This window comes from Hemicordylus capensis, chromosome 5, assembly GCF_027244095.1.
Source record: "Hemicordylus capensis ecotype Gifberg chromosome 5, rHemCap1.1.pri, whole genome shotgun sequence".
Taxonomy (NCBI): domain Eukaryota; kingdom Metazoa; phylum Chordata; class Lepidosauria; order Squamata; family Cordylidae; genus Hemicordylus; species Hemicordylus capensis.
In genome coordinates this window covers 139897052-139922863 of record NC_069661.1, presented here as the reverse complement: position 1 = coordinate 139922863, position 25812 = coordinate 139897052, and the positions used below count along the sequence as shown (strand labels likewise).

General features: G+C 42.8%; 1 long non-coding RNA gene across 3 annotated transcripts in view; it reads left to right on the top strand.

The window, feature by feature from the left end:
- The window catches only part of LOC128328562 (uncharacterized), an 82823-nt gene extending 58360 nt beyond the window's left edge, over positions 1–24463 (top strand). Inside the window, exons 4-6 of one of the 3 annotated variants that reach the window (XR_008309288.1) lie at positions 3212–3319; positions 22841–23061; positions 23743–24463. This is a non-coding gene — a long non-coding RNA (uncharacterized LOC128328562). Of the gene's footprint in view, positions 1–3211; positions 3320–14536; positions 15481–22840; positions 23062–23719 lie in introns of those variants that run through there. The other 2 variants (XR_008309289.1, XR_008309290.1) reach the window with 2 other exon arrangements.
- The last annotated feature ends 1349 nt before the right edge of the window (positions 24464–25812 follow it).

Below are 25812 nucleotides of genomic sequence, written 5' to 3'. Positions count from 1 at the left end.
GCCTCATCCCTGCTTGGAATAAAGTGAACAAATGCTGAGATCAGAAGGACAGTATCAATTTTCTTCCCCTATTCAGATATTTCTATTTTGAATCAAGGCATTGCCTGTGAGCTTTCATTGCCCTAAGGAGGTTTTCTGCTTTTATTAAGCTTTCATTATTGCAATGATTGGTGGCAGTGGGTGACCATTTCAATTCTACCTGCTAGCTTGATGAGCCACTACTTTGCCCACTAAATAAATGCCATTTCACAGCTTTTCATTAAAAGGAGCTCAGTAGACACTGCCGCAGATTAGCCCATCTGCCTTTCATCTCAAAAGGGCAGCATTCAGAAACCATCCCTTAGACCATAAACCAAAATGAGCTGCTGGCTTCATCCAAGTCCTCATTTGTTCACATCATAAAACTGCCACATGGCTTGGCACTTTGTGTCTCTTCTGTTTTGGTGTTTTTTCTCCCCCCTAGAGTAAGAGTTATGATGGTTGTTGTGGTCAAGACGTATGCAAGAAGGCTGTGTTGTATTTAATTAGTACTGGTGCTATTGCCATGCATTGCTCTCAGCCTTCAGCAATGGCATTTTAAAAACATTGCCTATAATATTTGTTTTTCTCTGCTTTGGTCATCTTCTTGAGTCATAGATTTTTTTAAAAAAATGAGCTCATTACTTTCCCTTTCATTCTTGGCTGTCTTTATAAACGCGGATTTTATGAATGGGTTTCTTTCTTTTGAGCCAGCATTGCTGAAACAGTAGTGTGGCCACAAACTCATTAGGCTTGCTTAAATGTTTGCACAGTCTGCTCGTAAACACACTTGGGGTAAACAATTAATGTTATGAAGTGAGATCTTTCCGTGTGTCCTTTCTTGAAAAATGATAATCTAGCCAACAGGCTATGATCTAACCAGGCTAGAAATTCCATTTTAGGAAACAGGACAGGCATGTCTCAGTGGACCAGCCTACCCTGACTGCAAATCTGAGCAGTTCCAATCAAAGCAACTCCAAACTAATGCAAGACACTGCAGAATATCAGGAGCTAGCAGATACATTTTAACAGCTGTCTCAAAGCCTGTGAGAGCTGGGGAATAGTTTGATGAGGATGAACTCATGGCTGATCTAGAAGAACTAGAACAGGAAGGCTTGGACAAAAGCTTCCTGGAGACTACTGGTCCTGAGACAGTACCACTACCTAATGTACCCTCAATATATGTACCTTTGAAGCTAACTACAAAGAAAGAAGAGGGAGAGGAAATGGCATGAAAGAGCTATTGCATTTCTACTAGTGCTTAGCTAATTTCTATTAATGTGATTAATTGTATATTGTTTTATTTGTTTACTTTTGTGAGCTGCCCTGAGTAGTATTGCACTAGAGGGCTGAAGTATGAATATTTTGAATGAATGAATGAAATTACATTTGGCAAACTAAAGCTCTTTTATGTGGCATATCCACCTAGAGCTTTCCCAGACAGCAGGCTTTACCATGGGTTTTCTGTGAGGCTTTACTGCGAGTTTGAAGTTGCCCCCCAAAAACGATGCAAAAAGTGGATTTTTTAAAACGTGGATATAAATTGTAGGGCTACACTCTAACACGCAATGAAAAACCCAAATTGTGTGTGAAGTGCTCCTTGATAGTTCTCAGGGACTTCAGAATAAATTTGGCTGAACTGTGAGTGCACCCCCTCCATTCCAGAGGAGATGCGAGCTAAAAGCTGGGTGTGAAAAACTTCCAGAAGAGCTACACCCCACTCACATAATAGAAGCCCACCAATTATCCCTGTTCAGACATCCAGTTCAATCCATTGAACATATGAAGCTGCCTTACGCTGAGCTGAATCATTGTTCTGTCAAGAGAAGGTTCTCTCTCCACCCAGCTCACCAGGATTCTTACCAGGAATTGGAACTGGGACTTCCTGACTGCAAAACATTGCTGTGGCCAACTGTAATGTTAGTTCCGATTTTGCACTTTCTTGCTTTCTGTCTTTCTTAAAGCATAACAGCCTGAAGGTCCTGGACTGTTCAGAGAGAATGAAACGCTCTTGCACTACATGTCTGCAGAGTGTGTTGTTGCGCTGTGTGCATTTCATACCATTGTGAAAGGACGAAGTAGAAGAGGAAGTGAAGTTGCATTCTGGCTTTTCTAATGTAATAGATCCTAATGCGGAACTTTTTCATTCTAATTAACCTTTAGCCACCATTGGCAATGCACACAATTATTTGCACTGTGTCAATGGTTGAGCGTTGGCAGGGGAAATGTTCAATTAATATTGCCTAGCTCAAATGTAGACAGCCACCCTCTCTCTGGAAGGGCCTTTGTTGACTCAGAGTCAAATGGTGTCAAAAGCACAGCAGGAAGTTGTCACTAGCTGCTCTGCAGTTTCTCAGATTTGAGCTTTGCAAAAACCCTGTCATTACAGAAAGTAGATGTGCAATTTAAGTATCAAGTCAGCCATGCTCAAAGAAACTGTCAGCCTAAGAGATTCTGACACAGATGGAGCCTTGCTTCCACACATCCAGCTCCCAACCCATCACTTTTGCAAAAGAAAAAGAAAAGAAAAGAAAACAACTAGTTTTCCTATTTTAATCATGCAGGAAAAAAAGAGAGATTTGTACAACTTATATTCAAATTCATTGCCATCGTTAAATGTCAAGGGATGCATTTTGAGTCTTTGCTTGATAGAAATATGGCATTCTTTTTTTTAAAAAAAAAGTATGTAATTTGCTCTCTGTGTAGCGGGGAATTTGTTCATTTTTCATTCTTCCTGATAGAGATTTCTGTGTAATGCAAGTTTTCATGGTTTGGAACCCAACATAAATTCAATCTTTGTTGGTTGTTTTACTTCTACTTAACTCTCTCTAGCCTATTTCATATGCTTCCATTAATGTGATATTTCTGCTTGTTCTTTTATCACTTCCTTTTAGTGCCACCTGCTCCCCCTTTCTGCTTGCCTTCAAGTTTGTTGTATTTACTTTCAAGTTGGCATGATTTTGGCCCTCTAGATCTATCTTTTCTTCTTCCTCTACGTGTATCTCCTTAGAACCTTTTCTCTGCAGGTAGAACTCTTTGGCCTTTTCCCTTGCAGTTCTCTATCACTGAGATGCCCTTTCCTCCAAAATACAACTCTCTCCTTTTGTTTTTACTTCCAAGCACCTCCCAAGGCATATCTATTCACCCTGGCTTTTCCTCAATGTCCCTCCTTTGTTTCACTTTCTTTCTAAAGGGCCCAAATGAAGCAGAGATGTGCATTTCCATGATTATCAAAAAAAGCTGACAGCATTGCTAGGGTGAGTCCTGCACCCAGAAAAACACTGGGACAGCAGTGGAGCAGGTAAGGACCTGCTTATTGACTCCTTAAGGGAATTGCTCCCCATCCTGCCAATTCATGTAGTTCATGCTGAATGCATTGCATGTGACATGCAGATCAGTTTCACATGTAATGTCGAGCCTGAAGCTTGGTGGAGCAGCCAAAGCCCCAGGAACATATGTGAACCCAACTTCCAGTGGCAGAAAGGATATGCCAGCATTGGGCATGATGTGCAAACCTGCCAGTGTTCGCATATTCTGCCATATGCAGTATGGAACTCAACATCTATAATGTTGGGTTCCATATTGCCATAATATAAAACATGTATGTAACCTCACATCTGTTACAGATGTCACTTTCTTTACCACAAGTAGGGAAGAATATGCTGACATTGGTAAGTTCACACGTCATACCCAATGGTGGCACATCCTTCCCGTTACTAGAAATCAGGCATGCATGTGTTCCCAGGACTCTGACCGCTTTGCCAAACTTCCAGGGGTGGAACTCTAATTGGGCAGATGCATCGCAAGAACATGGGCTGCTTCGGGGGCCACCTCACCCTGCCTCACGGGTCAAGTTTCTCCCCTCCCCTGCCAGCCTCCCCTGTTGGCCAGCCACTCCTGCTGCTGCCGCCCTCTTGCCACCTGCTGCCAAGATCTTACCACCTTTTCCCTCCCCATGGCACACTGTGCTGCCCATTCCCAATGACCTGTAACCTCAAGCAACCACTGCTGCTTCCCAGACACTCCAGGTTCTGACCTTGAGGCAGCTGGGAATGAGGATGCTCATGTGCCTGCCCTGTATTATGACCCATGATCATTCCCCTCTTTCCTTGGTACAGTAGGAATGGTAGTTCTGCTAGGAAGGTCCAACAGATTTCTTCGCATCTCACCAAAGTATGATATCTGGGATTCTTTTGCATTTAAAAGGACATAATAAAACCAACAGAAGTTTGCAGTTTGTATATGCTTATTGGAACTGTGTATGTCCAAAGAAAAGCCTGCAAACATGCTGTGGGGCAGGGGAGAGGACATGCTCTTCTGCCATTAATAGCAGCAATATATCTCTCATGAAGTGGAAAGAGGCTTCTCTTCCTTCTCCACCAGAGGCTACCCTTGGGCTCCCAAATTCTGCCTTAAGGGAGATCTGCCAAACATGCCTGGCTGCAAGGCTATATGTTATGAACTAAAATTCAAATTGTCTACTTCCTAGTGCTGAAGTCAAGTTTAAGCAAAGTAGGTCGGTGGAAATAAAATTAATACACTGACCTCATGGAACTCCTACAGTCAGCTCTTAAACATATTAGTGGAAAATAAAGTATGAACCCTTTTGCTTTCAACAGAATTTGCTTCCAATTAACTTGATGAAAGGAGATGTAATAATAATTCAAATGACTGTAAGATTTGACTGTAACATCCACCACTATGTTCTTTAGTGCACATAGAAGGTACTAGGAATTAATGTTTTCCATATTGACCCATATGGAATTTAACAATAGATTATAATTCTGATAAATATGTCCATAGATTTTTGGAATGATGCCTAATTAACTCCAATTTCATTTCAGTTCAGTTCATTTTAAGTTAGGCATAACCAGGGTCAGCATGGCCAAGTTAGCTTTTAATTATGTCATTTGTAACTCTATCAGACAGTCAACTGACCATTGTTGTATAGTGATCAATAATATTGTCAACGTTGCCTAATTTTCTAATGTACACATTGTTATTTTTTCAGAAGATATTAATGAAAATGTTATTTTCAATTTTACTTTATTATAATCAGTAATATTGTGACAGCTTTTTGAATATGTTGCAATGGTTTTATTCTATTCAGAGTGTATTGCTCCTGCCTTAAGGATTATTGTTCAATATATTATTTGAGATTATGGTCCCCAAGCTTTCGGTTGATTAACTAAGATGTTCCTTTTCACCACTGAAGCTCATAATTCAATGCTGTACAGAGCTTTACTCAATGAAATTTCTTAAATGTGTCTTGTTTGACCAAACACCGGCCAACATGGCCCACAGGCTTATGAGGGTGGAGCAAGAGCTCCATCCTTGAAATAATCTAACAAGTGAAGTGCATGTGAGGTTTGCCTCTCAGCAGTAGCATGCATCCAGGGATATGTCCATGAGGACTGTATACTTTCCTCTACCCTCCTTGAATACTGCAGCTGCAAGGCAAACCTTGCAAGTGGTTAAATTATTTTGAGGACAGACCTCTTGCTCCACCCTTGTAAGTCTGTGGGGCATGTCAGCCACAGATCTTAAAGCTACAGTTTCAGATTTTTACCATCTTTCAGTTGATTAATGACAGTGATTAATGCTCTGTTTCCTGTGTACGGACCAGACTGGCATTGACATAACAAGCATAGTGTATGTATATATGTATTATGTATGTATGTATTTGCTTTATATACCGCCTAACTCCAGAGGCTCCAGGCGGTTCACAAAAACAAAGACAAACAAGACCAGCTTTTAAAACAATTTAAAAAAACCACACACAAACATTCAGAAATTACAGCAATTAAAAAATCTAAGCAGCAATTACAAATTTAAAACTTTTAATAGTCTTAAAACTAAAAATATTATGATTTTTTAAGTTTATTATTAATCTTCAGCATAACTGATGGTAGAAAGATTTGTCTACTCCCGAAGCAGAAGGAATGATCTTGCAATGCCCGCACTTTGCTTAGCACTTGGCAACTGTTTATCATTATATTGGTGGTTATTATTGCCAATGTTGCACTTCATGTTTGTCTTCAATCATAATAGATGAGACCCCAAAACTAGGGTTGACTTATGCTAGAGCACAGATAGTCAACATTTTCAGAACCTAAATTCTCTTTAGTCTAGCTGCTTAGGAACCCAAGATGCGCACACACACATGACTAAGGCATCATTACCACTTTAGCTGTATGGGTGGAGGAATCCGCCTCTTGTCAATAGGGCTAAGAGCAGTGTAAGAGGATCAATGTAACAAATTGACACTGGTGAATGGTGGATTTAAACCTAGCCTTTGTCTCCGAGCAAGTCCACGTGGGAGAGAGAAAAAGCTGATTCATTCCCTCCATGTTTGCTCAACAAGGCTGTCCTTCTGGTAATTGCTGCCACCATACCCAAATTATTACAGAGTTTGCCCCACCCCCACCCCGCTCCCGGATTTGGGTGAATGTCCAGGGAACTCTTCTCCTCATTTACCCAAATGGAAAAATACAAAAACCTCCCACATGCAGCTTACACGTGGTGGGAAAACTTGGTAGAATGCTGAACAATTAACCTTGAAGCATGTCTGCAGCAGAGTAAAACCTCTTTTTCCTGAGTAAAAAATCCACAGGTGAAATTACAGGAATAAAAAGAGAAAACTTTATTCAAAAGACAGAAGACTGCTTTCGTCTTGAGGCTCTAGCAGCCTCTGTTACAGAGTAAAAAAAACAAGGAACACTCAGTCCTGGCAAGAATACTTCCAAAAAGCACTCCAGTTGATAGTTGGAGTGGTACACTTTAAAATCTTGGTTACCTGGCTAATTCAAAAAGCACCCCCAGTTGTAAGGAACCTTTAAAAGCACCTTTAAAGGTTACAGAGACTTTTGCAGTGCCCTGGATGGATAAAAAGGGCAAAGGTACAACATTCTTACATTATAAAATAAAACACAATAGACCAGTTGTAAGGATCTGCAAAGCACTAAAATAAAGAAATCTGATGCCAGCTACCTAACACAAGGTTGCCTGGCTACACCCTTCTCCAAAGCCAAGCCCTGGCTTCTTCCTTGAACTCACCCAAACCATGGTAGAAACTTCAGACCCCTGCAGAATTCCTGTTTGCTGCCATGGCTTGGCCAGCCAATCTGTTGCTTCCCCTGCCTGGCTCCAAATCCATGAGAACAAAGAACCCCTTCACTTTCTGCCACAAGGCCCTCTGCCGTCCGGTCACTGTATGCTGAGTGGCTGATCCCTAGAGATCACTGCCTGACAGACAGGACAGAATTCCCTTCCGGTTTACTCTTTAGGGAAAATGGAAAAGCTGTTCCTGACTGATCACAACAGTCACATTCCACTTTCTACTGCTCTTCCCGCCGAGAAATGGGAGCTCATCACCACAAAGTTCCTGCATCAGGGCAACTGTTTGCAGAGCACTTCCCATGCTACTTCTGAAACAACTAGCATTGCTTTTCTGACACAGAGAAATCAGCCTGTCTCACATTCCCTGCTAGGAGATGCATGACATAGCAGCAGAAGCAGAGTGCAGCACTGGTGGTGTTCCTTTTGATTTTTCTAGCACCATTTCTTGAGGGAAATCGTTCAGGGGGTGCACAGGCCAAACCAAAAGTCAAAAGATCGGTTAGCACTCCACTCGCTTTATGCTACTTTGCTGAGTAAGAGGGAAGCTGGAGAAAATGCTGATAACCACAGATTGCCAGTAGGCTACCCTTATACTACAGATATACTTCAAATATGTGTACTTAGTGAAGAAATATCATTCTTCCATCCAAGCAGTCGTGTATTGGAGGGGTGGGGTATAAATATTTTAAATAAATAAATAAATAAATAAATAAATAAATCTTTGGAAATACCATGACATGGTACATGGATGTCTTTTTGTAGACATCCATCCACATCATTTTTACCAGATTTTGCCATGTCTTAAAATAGTGTGTGTTCTTAAAAGCTTGAAGAGAATTCTGTTGAGGGTAGATGTGCTTATATCTTCTGAATATTTGATCATGATCAGTCCATTTTTCTCAGATCTTTGCTATGCTCTCAAACTACTCTGAGACTTTTTAAATTGAAAAACATTAGAAAACCAGTAGAAAACCAGTAATTTTATTTACTTAGATTTATATGTCACTCTACTCCCATAGGACTCAGGGCAGCTTACAAACAATAACAAATACAGCAACACAGTTCTATAAAATACATCTTACATAATGTCATAACCCCAACCCCATACAGTACTCATACAGTAAACATTAATAATAATAATAAAATAATTAATTTAAAATAAGATTGCTTCTTCACTAGCATTTTGTTAACACAAAAACCAAACATTTGGTGGCATCCAACTTATTGAAATCAGAAGTTTTTTTGCTCAAGAGGTAGACTCCTTGTTCCAGAGGAAGGAAACGTCTTCATGCCACCCACTATGCTAGTTAACTAATTTTCATTCTTATTGCACTCCAAAGTATTATATGAGAAGTTTTTTTAAAAAAATAAAACAATGTCTGGCTTCATTCTTTTGGTGTGGGTGTAATTAAGGAATTAGCTATGCACATTGCATTAATAGATTAAGGACTGTAAAGTTGCAGGCTGCAAAAACAAGTATCACTATTCTTAAGAGAAGGAAATCAAAAATTCAAAAATTAGTTAGAAAGCTAATATGCAAAACTAATTTAAAATGTATTTGCTCTACCCTGTCAGTTCTTGAATAAGATGTAAGGTTAGTACATTATCATCCTTTAGTACTGAGAATTTAGCATTAATTTAAACTTGATGCTATCTTTTCTCTCTCTCATACTGTGGGATTCAGTTTTACTAAACACCTCTTTGGAGACTGTCTTTGCTGTCTCAGTAGTCCTGGTTCCTCCCTGTCTGATCCAAAAATGCTGTAATTAAAGGCTCACATTCCTCTGACTGTTTTTAGTTTGTTGACAATAAATTGTTAGTGGTCCAATTCTAGAGTTCTGGGAAGCATATATTTAAAAAGCCAGCGGAAGGAAGCAACCCAGCTGATAAGAGTAACTGGTCTGCAGTTGCTATTCTTATGGTCAGAAAAGAATGTAAACTATTGCCCTGCTCAAATTCAATTAAACTGTCTGTCCTTTCCTAAACAAAAGTGTGGATAAAATTGATATCTCACGATTACCACATTGCACCATCACAACAAAGCTGGCATGGTTGCTCACACAAATAGTGGACCACGAGGTCATCAGGCTGCTGGCAGGAAGTATTTTCTATATTTCAGTACATTATGAAGTGGGAGAATGAATTCTGGGAGTAGTTAAGCAAACAATAATGGTACTCTTGTCTGTTTGTCCTTTTACTAAGTTATGAGAGCCATACAAGGCACATCTTCTAAATATTTGTTTTTGTATAGGCTCATCTTATATCCAGTAATTCTAACAGGTCAAAATCTGACCTGAATCTGATCCCAAAACTTTAACTGCAGGCAAATCACAAATCATATTTGTGGACACATTTCACACAGACACCCCACCTTTACATAGGGACATAGGAAGCTGTCATAGTCAGACCATAGGTCCATCTGTATTGTCTACACAGACTGGTAGCAGCTTCTCCAAGGTTGTAGGCAGGATTCTCTCTCAGCCCTATCTTGGAGATGTCAGGGAGGGAACTTGGAACCTGGATGCTCTTCCCAGAGTGGCTCCATCCCCTAAGGGGAATATCTTACAGTGCTCACACACCAAGTTTCCCATTCATATGCAACCAGGGCAGACACTGCTTAACAAAGGGGGCAAGTCATGCTTGCTACCACTCTCCTCTCTCATTAATACCTCCCAAACAGCAGAAGATAGAGAATTGCCTAGGGCAATAGGTGAATCTCCTGTCTTTCAGGGCTGTGCTGCAGCAGAAAATGGAGAAGTCTCTCCACACTGCCAGATCAACAGGTAATTCTCCAACCCAATACAGATATCACACCAAACCTCAGATAAGCTGAGGTAGGTGTTTGTGATTGTCTGAATGTTGAAGCTGTAGTTCTGTCACCCAGGAGGCTGCCGTTTCAGGCCCAGGGCCCATCTAGTCCAGCATCCTGTTTCACACAGTGGCCCACCAGATGCCACTGGAAGCCTACAGGCAGGAGTTGAGGGCATGCCCTCTCTCCTGCTGTTACTCCCCTGCAACTGGTACTCAGAGGCATCCTGCCTTTGAGGCTGTAGGTGGCCTATGGCCCTCCGACTAGTTCATTAGCTGAATTTGTTAGCTGCTGTAACTTGGGTTTCATAAGGAAGCTACTCCTGCTACCCTAAAGAAGTCATCTAATAAATGTGTCCATTCTAGGGTGAACACATCTCTCACTGCCTGTCTCTCAGAGCGAACACTCTACTTCTGCTATAGGGTTGCCAACATTTCATTGCCAGAATGGGGAACACTATTTGGGGGGGGGTGGCTGGGGGGCTGGCTCAGAGGAGGGGAGTTGGCTGGGGGCCTGGTAGGTGTATGCAGTGGTAATCAAGAACTTGTGTATCATTGATGTATATGTAATTGAATTATATGCTTTAGAATAGTGCCAGCATTGTTATTATTTAGAACATATTCAAGTTATAAAACTTTTTAACTTGTCAAAATAACAAGCTGCTCACTCTGCCACCAAAATAAGGGACAAATGCTGTCCCTATAGGGAACAACATTTCATCCCTGAAATGAGGGACATTCTGCTTAAAGAGGGACAGTTGGCAACCCTATTCTGCCATCACCTCACTCCTTCTGCCACTGCTTGGCAACAGGGACGCTGCATCCGTAGTGTTCCTGCATTTAAAGGGAATAAAAGCCAGATTGGAATAAGCCTGCTTTCCCCTGCTTGCTTTGAACCTGACGTGTTTCTGAGCAAAAAAACAGCTGGGAGGGAAAGACAGAGACAGCAGCAGAGAGTTTTCACACATTATCATTTCAGTGTTTAAGTTAAGGACCCCCAAAAGTGGTACACAGGGATCCTCGTGATAAACAGTTTTTTTGTATGTTTAACTTGAGTCTGTCAAATAATCCAGATTGGAACCTATGTGCAGCAACACTGCAAGTGGATTCCCCTAGGGAGTTTCCACTTGCAAGCTGTAGGCTCCTTTCCAGTGTTTGGCTATAGGTTTGCACCACAATCCCTGCTGAGCCCCCCCTGCTCTTTAAACTAGGGTGCGTTGAATCCAGTGTAATCCTCCTGACCAAAAGTGGTGCTCACTTGGCTTTGTCAGTAGAGATGTGCAAAATGATTCAGGTACAAAATGAACCCAAATCTACTTGTCTTGGGTGATTTGTGGACAAAATAAATCACTCATGTGATAGCTGGCCAGATTCGAGTCCAAAACAAATCACCCAAATTTTGGACCTGAAAGATTTGTAAATTTGGACCTCCATTTTGTGGTGATCTCTCTTGCTGTCTCCATTTTGTAAAATGGAGGGTTTTTGTAAAGAACTTAGTAATTTTTTTAAAAAATCCCACCCTCCTAAGCTTCAGATTGGTGATTTACAGTGTGCAACAATTAGCTGGTGATTCCCCTCTGGTTCTGGATTGGCTTATTTCCATTCAAATCTTGTATTGCCAGGAGTGACTTTCCCCATTGGCAAAAGGTCAAAGAAGGGACAAGGGTGGGAGAGTTTGAAGGAGTGATTTTCAAATGTACTTAAGGAGGCAGCCAGCCACCATGCTGCCTTTCTGCCTCATGGGAGGAGAGAGAGAGAGAGAGAGAGAGAGAGAGGATCTTTGCTTCACCTTGCCTGTCTGCTGTCTGGAGTGGATTCTCTGCTTTTAGTTCCTGCTTTTCTGACTGAGGAAAAGAGAAGAGAATTTTTTTCACCCCCTTCCTGCTCCTGAGAGAATCACTGCCTGTGCCTGCTGTCTGTACAAATCGATTTGGGTACAAAACAATTTGTACCCAAATCTACCTCTTTCAGGAGATTTGTGGACAAAACAAATCACCTCTGTGCTAGTTGGCCAGATTCAGATCCAAAAAAAATAAAAATAAAAATTGAGGGTGATTCAATTTGGGTACAAATCTATTCTTAAAAATTGATTCGTGCACATTCCTCTTTGTCAGGCGTCGTCTTCTCAGCCAGATAACAAGTCCCAGAACCACCCATTACAATTACAATTAGATTGTGAGCCCTTTTGGAGACAGGGGACCATCTCATTTGTGTATTATTTATTTTTCTATGTAAACCACTTTGAGAACTTTGGTTGAAGGGAGGTATATAAATATTTGTAGTAAATATCCGTAGTAGTAATACTGTGCATGAGATTTGCTTTAGACGCTGGTAGCAGCTGTGCAGCCACTGAACCATCCCTTCTTTCATCCATCCACCCACCTCCCCAGGGGCGTAACGATAGGGGGGGCAGGCAGGGCACGTGCCCTGGGCGCCACCCCGGCGGGTCATGTGGGGGGGCGCCAAAAAGTGGCATCCCCCGACCCCCCCGGATCGCCCGCCGAGTGCGGCGGCGGTGGCGGCGATTCAGCGGTGCCGGTGGCGGGCGGCGATTCGGCTCTGCTGCACTCCTCGAGTGGTGGTGGATCAGGCCGCTACAGCCGAATCTCCGCCAGCCACCGCCGCACTCGGCAGGCGACCCGCTGCCGCCCGCCACCAGCACCGCCGAATCTCCGCCACCGCCGCCGCACTCGGCAGGCGACCCGCCACCGCCTGCCACCACCGAATTGCCGCCACTGCCGGCGATCTGACGCCTGGGGCGCCGGCACAGGTATGTGGGGGCCGGGGGGGCGCAATTTCAGGGCCAGAGCTTGCCCTGTGCGCTGTTTCCCCCCGTTACGCCACTGCACCTCCCCCTCCTTCCCATTTCTCAATGAGTCTTTTGTGTTTCTCCCACAAGATCCCCTTCCCATCTGGAAGAGCCCCTTGCCATCCTAGGGTATCACTATTGTGCATATGCATAGCTGTGTAGCTTAGGAATTCCAGGAAGTTCACTGCTATAAGGAATGACAGGAAAGAGTTGAGTCTTTTCCCTGCCAAGGATGGGCTATTGATGCCGAAAAAACACGATTGCACAGAGCATGCACCCTTCATCATGGCCAATAGTTGCTGTGTGACAAACACACTGATGCAATGCCCAGTTTGGCAACACAAGCAGAATGGAGTGTGCTGGTATGGAGCTTCGGCAGACTAGGAAACCGGAAGAGGGAGGGATTATTCTGGCCAGCAGCTGGAGGTAATGAAACTGGAGTTGCTCATTCATTTGCGGCATGATTCTTGATTCAGAAATTAACCACTGATTTGTTTAACTGAGCTTTGGTGCTACCTCTGAATGGGGCCTCCCTGTCTTACAGTGCTCAGCTGCAGCGTAGCATGAGGAACAAAATGGCTCAGATCATGTAGGATGTTTACAAAGTTAGGGCACATTTGAGCTACTTTCCGGGGGGCATTTTGTACTATCCGGTTTTACCACAGATTTACTGTTTGGCAATATTTGGCTCCATCTTAACTAAGAGAGGACCCTACAATATTGTCAGGAAAGAGCAGTAATCTGGGTGCAAGCCATCTTTCAATGAAGCTTGTACATGATTGCCAATCTTCTTTCTAAGGAGCCACTGATAAGCTTTCAAGGATCTTGCCCAGGATTTCCTAGAAGACAATCTGAAAACCATTGCTAAGACTAGCAGTTCTGTGGCTGCATTCCTGCAATGCACTGTGGTTTATGATGTCCTTTAAGATATACTCTTCACCACTTATGTTTTAGGAAAGTAAACATACAGTGTAAGCATTGTTCCGTTGAAATCACTGTGGTAAAATTCAAGTCAAAAATTGCCAATATCTGCTCCTCTTCCCTTGCTCTCACATTGTGTGTCTTTCACTGCCTCTCATCATTTCCCCCTTTTCAATTTGTCAGTACTCAGATGAAGGGGTGTTGTGTTGTTATATAATTCAGACTGATGTTATGGTAGACTCCAGAACTTTGTATAGTGTGGAGGAACAACACCTTCATACAATTTATTAAAGGCACAATAACTTCTCTCAACAACAAAAATGCCAACCATGCTCACACCATCAACACAGCTAAATTATCAGCCCCATTCTAAAATAATGCCTGCTGCGGCTTTTCCTCATGTTGTGCATTTGGTAAGTGGCCACTTATGCTAACAAAACAAGGTTGTTTTGTGAAGAAAAGAAAGAGAAGAAAACAGTTTCATGTATTGATTGTGTTTGTTGTGTTAGAACTGCTGGATTGGCCAGTGTGGAGGAACGAGGCCTAGGCCTCTTGGTTCTGTAAATAAGGCCCTGTATTGTAATGCAAGTAGTTTTAATATTCACAGCCTCTTCTTGTGTAAATAAGCCCCTGCACTGTATTATTTCATTGATATTCCTAAAACTCTTCTTTTTATAATGGGATTGTATGTAACTTGCCTTGCAAAGAAAACCCTTAGGGTCAAGCGTTAATGCCTTCTTCAGTTTGAGAATATCAGTTTGACAGTTTGGTTTTGGAGGGAAGGGAAGTTTTGTAAATGGAGGGAACTTTGAGTACACTGATTGGGTTGTTTAAAAAACTGTTGTAACAATTTGTGTACAGAATGGTTGTTCTGAGAGATAGTCAGAAGAAGTTATCAGAAGAGTCAGAAGAAGAAGGAGTGAAGCTGGAGTCTGAGTAAGACAACAGTGGAAATGGAAGTTGGAGTCTGGGAGAGACAAGAGTTGAGGTTGGAGTGTGGGAAAGACAAGAGTTTAAGCTAAAGACTGGGAAAGTGAAAAGAGAAGAGCTCTGCCTGCAGTCAAAGCTAAAAACTTGCAGAAAGACAGTCTGGAGAGAGACTACAGAACTGAAGAATTGCTGGCACTGAGTTGTTTAATCACTGATAGAGTGGTGTAATTCTGCAGAGTTGAAATAACTAAGAACTGGAAAGACCAAGACCTGAGACTGAACTAAGGAAAGGCCAGAGTTGCTAAAAGTGATTGTCTATGTAAGGGCTCAGTGAGAGTCAGGTTAGTAGACCAGATTTTGTTTAGTCCTTATACTCCTTTGGTTGATGATTTTGTTTTATATATTTTAAACTTGTGAAGCTACTTATAATTGAACTAATTGCAAAATAAAATTTCTTGTTTACTGCTATAGGAAAATTATAGCTTCTGGTTCTCCACCCCATGCCTATAAGCCTTAACACTTTACCGAATTTGTTTTGTGACAGAAAATGAAAGGCTATTGTGGTAGACTCAGCCTAAAGCACATAAGTCTTCTTGGTGGTAGCGGTTAAACTGGTAATTGCCAGGAAGATTCATGTCTTATGGTAAGGCAGCGGGGCAGATCCTCCATAGCCTGCATTTGCAAGATAAGCTGGAAGATCTGATGAATCTGCAGCTATGAAAAAATTGTAGCAGAAGGGTGTGGTGTATTAGTGGGGTAGCGCCGATATTTTCATGAACAATCTGTATAATTGCATCATGAGCACTGTGGCAAAGCAAAAAGAGAGGAGAATCTGTATTTGATCTTTGATCGAAATAAAGTTTGATTTGATTTGAGAGGAGAATTGGTCTTGTGGTATTACACATAAATTGTCCCCTTTGCGAAGCAAGGTTCACCTGGTTTGCATTTGAATGGGAAATTACATGTGTGATATTGTAAGAATATGAAGTAAATGAGGGCCTGCGCAAAAGCCTGAAATTGGCCCGTCTGCCTCATTTGGGAGGAAGGCAGGGCTGAGGAAGGGACTCTTTTGCCGCTCCGTCCCTCCCTCATGCAGTGAGTTAGTGGCAGTGAGTGCTTTTAGTTCAGCTGCAGCGTATCTCTCGCCAGTGGCCCAGATGATGTGGGGGGGGGGGGGAGAAGCATGGTCAAAGAGAGAGAGTGCAAGTAATGACCAAAGAAGTAGGGATGTGCACATCAATTTGGGTACAGAATGATTTATTTTATTTATTTATTTAACACACTTCTGTACCACCCAAAACTCACATCTCTGGGTGGTTTACAACAAGCAAACAAAAAGTTAAAACAATCGTTAAAATAAATAACAAGAAAACTTAAAACATTAGTTAAAACAAAATAAATGGCATAGTAAAAGCTAAAACATTATTACAATTTAAAAATTTAAAACAACTTTTTAAAATGATGATAAAACTGTTAAAACAATATTTACTGTAATTTGTACCTGAATCTAGCTGATTTGGGTGATCTGTAGACAGAACAAATCACCCCTGTGCTCAGTTGCCCAGATTTGGGCACAAAACAAATAATCGAGATTCGGACCCGAAAAAATTCAGAGATTTGGACCTCCATTTTGTGGCCAAAGTGAGTTGGGTGGTGATAAATGAACAAAGATGTTCATTCTTTATCATCATCTTTATGATCTTTAGTGCAAAATGATGAATGTACCAAGAATCCAATATCCTTGTTCATCTTTGTTCATTTATCATCCTTGGTGCAAAATGATTAATGACCAGAGAATCCAATCCACTATAAAAAAAATTTAAAAACAAAACCCAGTTCCCCATGGGCTTGTGATTTGGGGGGTAGATTTGGGGGCACCACAACCTGCTCCCCATGTGGCATTATGCAGCTGCTGAAATCCCCTTTGTTCCCTATGGGGGAAAGCTGAAAGATGCGCAAACTTCAAAATAAATAAATAAATTAAAAATCACCCCTCTTGCCCAATTTTCCCTCTTCTGGTATCCCTTTTGCTCTAAATTTGGAAACTCGTCTGCCACTTTATGATTAAGGAATTAATGATTACAGGAAACCAGAGCTGAAATAAGTCTAGGATCATCATATAGTTTGAGCCTTGAACATATGCCCACTTCAGGGTTTCCCTTTGTGTTTACGGCTGTGTTTGGTGGATCAGAGTTGAGCAGAACATGCAAAGAGATAGCAGGGCTTTTTCTGTGCAAAGTGAATCCATTAATCTTCCATTTTCATCCCTCCTTAATGTACAGCAAGATGGTATTGAGCAAAAGAGGGTTGGGTTAATGAAGGATGTAGAACATAGTTTAATACAGGCAAAAAATATGCTTTGAAGAGTATAACTCTTTTCCATTGGCACTGAGGAAAGCTCCTCTTCATAGGCCTCTGTTTCACAGAGGGGATAAGCCTGTTTCTGAGGAGATAAGTAGGGATGTGCACAAATCAAAAGCTGTGATTCAATTCAAGGTTGAATCAAATTGCAGACTACCTGAATTGATTCATCAAAAGCAGTCCGGCTTGGCTAGCTGCCTTGACTAATCAGCCCCAAATAACCTGAATCGATCTGGGTAATTTGAATGCCATTTTGAGGCCCATTTTGCTGAAAAACAAACCTCAAAATGGCTTTCCCCTGGGGAGAACTGGTCTACCAATTAGGATCAGCAGGTAGACCACCCCTCCACCCCGTGTCAGCCTGCTTTAGAGGACAAGTCTGCTGGGGTCAAATTGGGGATGATTCTCCTCAGCCCCAAATTCGGCCCTCTACTTTGAGTGTGATTCGATTTGGGGTCAAATTTGTGATCACCCCTGATTCAACCTGAATCGATTTGATAATTAATCAGATTGCACACACCAGCACTTCAGATTGCTGGTGGGGGCTTACGTGACTGAATGTTCTTCTATAAAGAAATTGTCTGAATTTCTGGAAGAAACTGAGATATTGGGTTTTAGCTACAACATGGTAGTTTTCTGCAAGTGGGGCATTTTGTTGCATGCTGGGGCATTCAGTCATTTGCCATCTGCAGAGATGCAGTCCAGACACAGGTCTACTACTTCAATGAGAGCAGATCTGTTGTTTCATGTTTGTTTTAGAGGTTTCATTTCAGATTTCCCCACTAAGTTTTTTAGCTACTTCCAGGGGATTAGGACCAGTGATTTAGGAGTTTCCTTTTCTCTGTAGAAATGAAATTGCAATTTCTCTGTGGAATAAAATTGCAACAGACTGGGTACTCAATGATGTCTGCCTACATGAAAGATGAATTGTACAAGGCGGCTCTAGCTTTTTGCTCTGTTCCCCTTCTGTTTCCCCCATTCTTCATGATAAATGAGTTTTCCAGATCATTTTGGCAGTTTTTAGAATATCAATCCATGTGGCTTGATAACTGTGGATGCCTTAATCATATAAACCAAATCAAAGATTGAACAGACTTCTGTAATATAGACAGGATATAATAGTTGTTCACTATAAGATGACAGAAGTCTTGCCATCAATTTAGAACTAAGAGATGTTGGCCTTTAAAAATTCTGCTGAAACCACTGTCTCTTCATGCTATCCATTGATCACCATTGTCTGAAGTCAGACATGAAGTGCAATGACCTAAAAGCAATTGGATTTGTATCACATTACCATCCCACTGACATTGCCAATTCCAAAAGCCCTCCATAATGTGTATTTCTCTTAACAGATGCTTTTTATATCCAACATGTTGTTCAGCATCATGGAGAATTGCTGACAAACCGATTGGCTTCTAACATACTTCTTTTTTTATGACAAAAGCATGATATATTTTCAATGTCTCACATTTATTTGATTTGAAGGCTGAATTGCTTTTGCAGATTTCTTTTATGGTTCAGCATGCATTCATTGGGTTTTAATTTGAACCTTGGCAACTTGAATATGGATACTGATTGTGACCTGTTACTCATTACTCCTTAAATCATAATTATGTCCCTAGTTTAATAGTATGCATGGAGAATATGTAAGAGATTACGACATGTTTTGTCATTATGTGAAGATTTGGAACTTCAGTCATATGAAGATATTTCCAATAGATGTATGTGCATTCTGGTGTGGCTGGGCACCTGGAGCACATTTTGAAATTTCCCTTTAAAAAGAGAAGTTCTTTGTTATGCAGAAGGAGTTTGCATATATACTCAATTAGCATATATACAGCAATATATACAGCAATCTGGGGAAAACAGAGAGCCTAGGAGAGCTGGTCTTGTGGTAGCAAGCATGACTTGTCCCCATAGCTAAGCAGGGTCTGCCCTGGTTGTATATGAATGGGAGACTTGATGTGTGAGCACTGCAAGATATTTTCCTTAGGGGATGGAACTGCTCTGGGAAGAGCAGGTTTCAAGTTCCCTCCCTGGCTTCTCCAAGATAGGACAAGATTTTTTTTATTTTTTTTTATAGGACAAGATTTTTTTTATTGAACCAACAAACTACCAAAGCATACAGTATGTTGCCAAAGCACAATTATATACAAAGTGGTTGTTTGTACATGATATATCTACAAAGATTTACACACAAGGATTGGGAAACCCACAAGGTTATGAAGTATATGCAGGCAGTACTGTCTCTCGGGGCTGGGGGATTTCAAGGCACATCAGGTAATTGGGGGGAGGGTGGTGGTGGTGGTAATCGCGTCCATTTCCACAATTTGTCCCATTGCTGTTTAGAAGAGATACTCTTGTCTTTTTGCACATAACCATACAAACTTTTCCAGAAGAGATTTACTGTCTCATCTGCGTGAACCTCTTGGTCGCGTCTTCCCTCCCTATTCCTATGCAGGAGCATTGCATAAATGACATACAGGTTTACTAACCTGATTACGAGAAGGGGAACATTCCAATTCCCTAGTATGAGGGCACCCATTCCGTCCCATTTCCTTGAAGGTTTCTTTCTGGGACCTCGAAAGGAGGTTCTATCGCTCAAACCCGAGGTTAGTTCTTCCCAAGTCTGTTTTTCCAAATTAAAAGCTTGCTTACTCCCTGCCACACTCTTTTGGCTACCACACACTCTTTTAAGAAATGTGAGTGGGTTTCCCTGAATGTTTTGCCTAGCTCACTAGCTTTCTGTTTGCAGGTGATTTTTGGGTACTCTTGCTGGTCCTCTGGGAGCCATGGCTTAGCCGCATTAAGTGGTAGTACTTGATGGTATAAGCGCTAGGGGTGTGCAATTCGGGATTTCGGGTGATTCGGCTCGGACCCGAACCGAATCACCCCTGTTCTGTTTTGTGCCCGAATCTGGGTCACCCGAATCACCCTTGATTCGGTTCGGATTCGGATTTAATCCGAATCCGAATCTGAATCGATTCGGGGGGTAAAAAGGGGCCCAGGGGCAAAATTGTTGGGTGGGGTGGTAGTGCCCAATGGGTAGAGTCTACCACCCCAATTTCAGGGGGATTGGGCAAAATCCTGATTTTTGGTGAATTTTTAAAGTTTTAGTGACTTTGGGGCAGTTTGGGGGCATAGCATGGGATCTGGGCAAAAGGAGTGGGGTGGGGTGGTAGTGCCTAATGGGTGCAGGCTACCACCCCAATTTCAGGGGGATTGGGCAAAGGGCTGATTTTTGGTAAATTTCTGAAAATTTCATGTCTTTGGGGCAGATTGGGGCATATTGGGGCAGAAAGTGGGGCCTGGGGCAGAATAGTGGGGTGGGGTGGTAGTGCCTAATGGGTGGAGGCTACCACCCTAATTTCAGGGGGATTGGGCAGAGGGCTGATTTTTTGAGAATTTTTGAAGTTTGGGTGTCTTTGGGGCAGATTGGGGGCAGAAAGTGGATCTGCCCCAAAGGAGTGGGGTGGGCTGGTAGATAGTGCCTAATGGGTGGAGGCTACCACCCATCCCCAATTTAAGAGTGATTGGGCAGAGGGGGGAATTTTGGTGAATTTATTTGTATGAGGTTTGTCTTCATAAGGTGAAGTGTGCTAAATTGATTACTTCCTCATATTATTCATAGTAAAGGAAAGTGTGAAAAAGTGAAAGTGGGGTCATGAGAGTTGTTTAATTGAAAAATATCTCATTTGCTATGATAGAATGAGAATTCACACCTCAGAAGTTTTTTCTGAGGTGTGAATTCTCATTCTATCATAGCAAATGAGATTTTTTTCAATTAAACAACTCTCATGACCCCACTTTAACTTTTTCACACTTTCCTTTACTATGAATAATATGAGGAAGTAATCAATTTAGCACACTTCACCTTATGAAGACAAACCTCATACAAATAAATTCACCAAAATTCCCCCCTCTGCCCAATCACTCTTAAATTGGGGATGGGTGGTAGCCTCCACCCATTAGGCACTATCTACCAGCCCACCCCACTCCTTTGGGGCAGATCCACTTTCTGCCCCCAATCTGCCCCAAAGACACCCAAACTTCAAAAATTCTCAAAAAATCAGCCCTCTGCCCAATCCCCCTGAAATGGGGGTGGTAGCCTCCACCCATTAGGTACTACCACCCCACCCCACTATTTTGGGGCAGATCCACTTTCTGCCCCCAAACTGCCCCAAAGTCACTAAAACTTCAAAAATTCTCAAAAAATCAGCCCTTTGTCCAAACCCCCTGAAATTGGGGTGGTAGCCTCCACCCATTAGGCAATACCACCCCACCCCACTATTCTGCCCCAGGCCCCACTTTCTGCCCCAATATGCCCCAATCTGCCCCAAAGACATGAAATTTTCAGAAATTTACCAAAAATCAGCCCTTTGCCCAATCCCCCTGAAATTGGGGTGGTAGCCTGCACCCATTAGGCACTACCACCCCACCCCACTCCTTTTGCCCAGATCCCATGCTATGCCCCTGAACTGCCCCAAAGTCACTAAAACTTTAAAAATTCACCAAAAATCAACCGTGAACCGAAACACCCGAATTTTTCGTGCCCGAAATTCGGGTGATTCGGATCGTGCCCGAAAAATATTGGGGGACATCGGGGGTGATTCGGTTCGGCCCCGAATCACCCGAAATTGTTCATTTCGGGCACAGATCGTTCTGTGCCCGAAATTTTTTGCACATCCCTAATAAGCGCCACCTTGTTTCCCATAAATGGAAAGGGACTTTTTTCTCCTTAAAGAGAGCGATAGGGTGATCGGGTTGCAACAAGTACTGTGAGGTGCGGTGTTTGTAGCGTTTACGTTCTAAATCAGGTTTTAAGAAACCCACTTCTAGAATCTCTCCATAAATTGTTTTCCTTAGCTGCTTAACTGACATAGGGTTGAGAGAGATTCCTGCCTGCAACCTTGGAGAAGCCGCTGCCAGTCTGTGAAGACAATACTGAGCTAGATAGACCAATGGTCTGACTCAGTATATGGCACTTTCCTATGTTCCTAGAGTAAAATTCTACCATATTTATCTGAATTCAAAGATTAAATTTTCTTCTTCTTTGATGTTAGAAATCAGGGGGTCATCTTAAATTCAGATCCTTTTCTTCTCAGGTAAATACAAGTAAAACCTGCATTTAGCCTCTATTTTTATGGAGGTTGTCTTAAATTCAGTGTCTTCTATATGAGTAAAAATGGCCTTAAGACAGAGGCTGCCTTTGGTCATGATGCCAAACTGGAGGCAACCATGGCAGAGGTAGAGGTTTGTTGTTCTCCAAATGTGGGAAGCTGTGCTTCCAGGAGAAAAGTGACTCAAGGTTAACGATCACAAACCTGAATTTGAACCATCTGTTGCTCTTCATTTTTGGCAGCAAAAACTCCAGTTCAAAAGTGGTGCCATGTCATCCAAAGGCTCCCGCTGCTTAGAACCAGAGTTGGGAGTAGAAAACTCCTCCTTTTCTCTATCCCCGATTGGCTGCTGTGGCTGTCCTTGATTAACAAGAGGAAGCCAGTGCAGCCAGTTTCTCTCCCCCCCCCCCGCCCCCCACTCCCGATCTCCAAGACTCCAGATTGGATCGCCTGGGAGCGGTCGGGGGAAGGGGGCAAACCTTTAAAAGTTTTCTCATTATGTGTGAAGGTAACCAGAGAATTGATACATTGGAAGCTGTTTTATGGTTTAATATAGTTCATTTAACCACACCTGTGACTTGTATGGGACCTGAGAAAATAGCTGCAATTAGCAAAACAAGTCAAACAGAATTTTGCTGCTCTTAGTCCAGCTCGCCACGCCTGGGAAGACCTGTGCATAGGAGGCAGGCAGCAGAGCAGGGGGAGGCAGGCACCCCCCAAGCAAGTCTTCCCCACCTTGGCTCTTCACTTTCAGGCAAACAGGTGGTGTCTGTGAATGGAAGATTCATCAGCCCTGCAGAGACGGATCCCCCGAAGTTCTAAGCAGGGAGCGGCCGCCACGTCACCACCCCCAGCAGCCCTCCTGCCTGCCTGCCTCGCTCCGGTCTCTTGCTTCCTCTTCTTGCTCTGGGTTGCCGCCGGGACTCCTGCTCTGGTGAAAGTGCTATGAGCAGCTAACTGGCTCACGTTCAAAAGGTGATTGACTGTTTCCCCTCCTGCTTTGCCTTTTCTCTGATGTTTGTAAACTAGAATCAGACTTTTGACTTCATTTGCGGACTTCATATTTCTCAGAAAATTTATAGAGGGAGGGAAGGATTATTGGGGGTGGGGGGTGGGAGAGAGACGAGGTTTAAAGCCATGATTCCCACCCGGTTTATTGATGGTGAAGAAAAAGCTCTGTGCGTGTTCCGCTACAGAAAAGGTCCCAAACAATGCTACCGAAAATGCTACTTAAAACTCCATCACATAAACCTGTGGATATCTTTAGCCCTATTCCACCCGCTGGCTTCTGAGATTTCTGAGATTTCTCTGAGCACTGCCTAAACATTTTAAAGCTGATTTTCCCAGCCATGAGGACTAGCAGCTTGATTTTCAATCTATTCTGAGATATCCATAGTGCTGGATCTCACATTCACAATGCAGAAGCTTTATAACCACACAAGCCCTCACCCACCCACCCCTCCGCTAGCTACCACATTTTAAACTTGACTCATCACTGTGGCTAGTTTATTGTACTTTTAAAAATATGTTTGATTTCCATTTAGGGGGCATTGCCAAAAAGCAGCATATATATAATGAAACACTGCAGCTAATGATCATGGCGTGTCATTGTAGTTTTTATTTTTAAATATAGATGCTTTTTTAATGAACTTCCAGAACCTTATAACTGACTGCCGCAGAAGATTATATGGACCTGATTCAGCAAAGCAATCATCATCATCATCATCATCATCATTATTTTTTAAAGGTTCCCAGTGTTTACATATTTCCCCAGCTTTGGGTCCCCAGATGTTGTGAACATAAGAACAGCCCTGCTGGATCAGAACCAAGGAGGCCTCTCTAGACCAGCATCCTGTTTCCTACAGTGGCCCACCAGATGCCTTTGGGAAGCCACATCACCAGGAGTTGAAGGAACACCCACTCTTCTCCGCTGCTCTCCTGCAGCCTTTATTTGGAGGAATCCTGCCTCTGAGCATGGAACACTGTGGGACGACCACTCCCATCATCCCCTGCCATGTTGTGGTTGTTGGAAGTGAAGGACTTTGCGCAGTCTCTTGTCTCAATGACAGTGGAGGACAGACGAGTGACAGACGAGAGGGCTAGAGGGTCAAGACATTGGTCATCCCTTCTCTACTGCTCTGACACTATCCCTTTGGAATGTAGATTGCTAATCTTAGGGAGTTCCTTCCTTCCAGTCACTTCCTTTCTCTCTCTTCTCTTCCTGTTCCTTTTACCTTGCAGCATGCAAGCTCCTCTCCCCTGCACCATGTGTGCAGAGATGCAGAATCCATCTGTATCCAGCTAGATAGATAGATTAGAGACCCTAACTCCTCACTTTCCTATCTAGAATGGAGTTCTCTAATAAATACCATTTATATTGATTTGAAATTATGAACTGCCTCCAAGTTACTTTACTCTCAGCATACATGCATGCCTTAACTAAATTCCACTGTGTTGTGCCTCTGTGCACTCTGCTATAATGAAAAAGGGTTTCTCCTACCAGAGAGAATTCCCAACAGTGGTTGGGTATAATGGGAGCTGTAGTCCAACGACATTGGCCACTGCCTCCTCCTCCTGCTCATTCATTAGCACGGGCAGCTGCCTGACTGTGCTAATTGGCACCCTTGGGAAAGCCCAGGTGGAATTCGCTTCCCAAGGTGCACTCCTTTCCTTATTCCTTAACATTCTGCAGGTTCTAGGTTAGCAACCCCTCTCCCCCCATCCCGCTCAATCCAATCTTCCTACTTTGTGCCCCCATTGTTGTTGGAGGGGGTTAGAGGGGAGGGGGAGGGCGAGGGGAGGGCAGTAGGCACTTAGCCGTGCTGGCTTACCCTTCCAGCAACTCATGGACACATGGTTTTTTGATTGTTTCAGAAGGATAAAAGAAATCTCTCTTCCTCTGCTGTTTGCTCTGATTTATTGAAAGGAGGAAGGAGGGGACAGTTTCATTAGCATTCCAGGAGTGTTCATAAGTGTACCCCTTATGAATTAATTTGTTTGTTTCTCTCTCTTCCTTGCCCTAACCTTGAGATCCCCAAGTAATAACTCTGACTGCTCATTATGTGTATCTTACTCTTAAGATTGGGGTGGTGGTGCATGCTGTAGCTGTATGTGCATGTAGGCTGACGTGTTTTGGAAGAGGCACTGAGCAACCCCTCTCCCCCCATCCCGCTCAATCCAATCTTCCTACTTTGTGCCCCCATTGTTGTTGGAGGGGGTTAGAGGGGAGGGGGAGGGCGAGGGGAGGGCAGTAGGCACTTAGCCGTGCTGGCTTACCCTTCCAGCAACTCATGGACACATGGTTTTTTGATTGTTTCAGAAGGATAAAAGAAATCTCTCTTCCTCTGCTGTTTGCTCTGATTTATTGAAAGGAGGAAGGAGGGGACAGTTTCATTAGCATTCCAGGAGTGTTCATAAGTGTACCCCTTATGAATTAATTTGTTTGTTTCTCTCTCTTCCTTGCCCTAACCTTGAGATCCCCAAGTAATAACTCTGACTGCTCATTATGTGTATCTTACTCTTAAGATTGGGGTGGTGGTGCATGCTGTAGCTGTATGTGCATGTAGGCTGACGTGTTTTGGAAGAGGCACTGAGGCTGTAAGTCAACCCATGGTATTCCGTATCATCAAAGCTGATGAGAGCATTGCCAAAGTAACGGGCGAGGGGGAGCAGAGAGCGGTTGCCTTTTAACAGACAAAGATAGAGCGTTTTCTACTGACCACAGCA